The 1,143-nt window shown below is 52.2% G+C and overlaps 1 protein-coding gene across 1 annotated transcript in view; it reads left to right on the top strand.

Moving 5' to 3' along the window:
- The window catches only part of LOC107102478 (bcl-2-like protein 1), a 26,886-nt gene that overhangs the window by 22,101 nt on the left and 3,642 nt on the right, over positions 1–1,143 (top strand).

Genomic DNA, 1,143 nt, shown 5'->3' with positions numbered 1-1,143 from the left:
ATGAGAAGCATTAAAGGATAAAGTTCAGCCTAAAGTTCAGGCTAGCCTAAAACCAGTCACATGTTTTCAGAGGAATGAACCGGGCCTTATCACCGTGGGAATAAAAGCTCAGCAGGCGTCTGGTTCTGTGGGTTTACATGGAGCTCAAAGCTGAACGAATGGAGCTGCTGGTTAACCAGGTTAACATCCCATAACCAGCAGCTCCGCCTGCCGCCATGGCTGCTGGTTATGGGATGTTAACCTGGTTAACCAGCAGCTCCTCCTGCCGCCATGACAGCAGGCAGGACAGACTGAAGAGGAGGAGAGATGAACTGGTTAAAAAACAAAAGACTTTATGAGTAACAGAGAAACATTTTCTGTTCTGGCCCGTCCAGATTGACGGACCGGCCCGGTCTGTTCTGGCCCGTCCAGATTGACGGACCGGCCCGGTCTGTTCTGGCCCGTCCAGATTGACGGACCGGCCCGGGCTGTTTCTGTTGACCAACCCGTTCATTGTTCATCTGTGACATCATCACCCTGTCTAAGGCAGCAGGAATGATGGTCATCCTTTAAACAAACATCATTTCTGTGCTTGGAGAACATGATGATGATGATGGTGATGATGATGATGATGATGGTGATGATGATGATGATGGTGATGATGATCCTCAGCCTGCAGTGGTGTAGGAACTCTGACAGACGTCTCCTCACTCACAGCCGCAGAAGCTCTGATTTACGTCTCTGGATAGATGCAGGTTTATTCTGAAGGTTTAAGAACTTTAAGGATCAAACGTTGTCATGGAGACGAAGGAACCCGGCAGACGGCTCAGGGAGGAGGTCTACGGAGAACCGACCGTCCCGAGGTCTACGGAGAACCGACCGTCCCGAGGTCTACGGAGAACCGACCGTCCCGAGGTTTAGAGCAGAGCTGCCAAATATTAATTAGATTTGATCCCCTTTAGGAAGTTTGCCTTACCCTGGAGTTCAGGACCAGAACCCTAGAGCTCAGGGTCCCCTAAGGGGTCCAGAACCCCAGAGCTCAGGGTCCCCTCCAGGACCAGAACCCTAGAGCTCAGGGTCCCCTTAGGGTCCAGAACCCCAGAGCTCAGGGTCCCCTCCAGGACCAGAACCCTAGAGCTCAGGGTCCCCTTAGGGTCCAGAACC

This window comes from Cyprinodon variegatus, unplaced genomic scaffold (assembly GCF_000732505.1).
Source record: "Cyprinodon variegatus isolate N-32 unplaced genomic scaffold, C_variegatus-1.0 Scaffold1260, whole genome shotgun sequence".
NCBI classification, from domain to species: Eukaryota; Metazoa; Chordata; class Actinopteri; order Cyprinodontiformes; family Cyprinodontidae; genus Cyprinodon; species Cyprinodon variegatus.
Note: the sequence above shows the minus strand (reverse complement) of the source record. Positions and strands in the feature narration are given on the sequence as shown.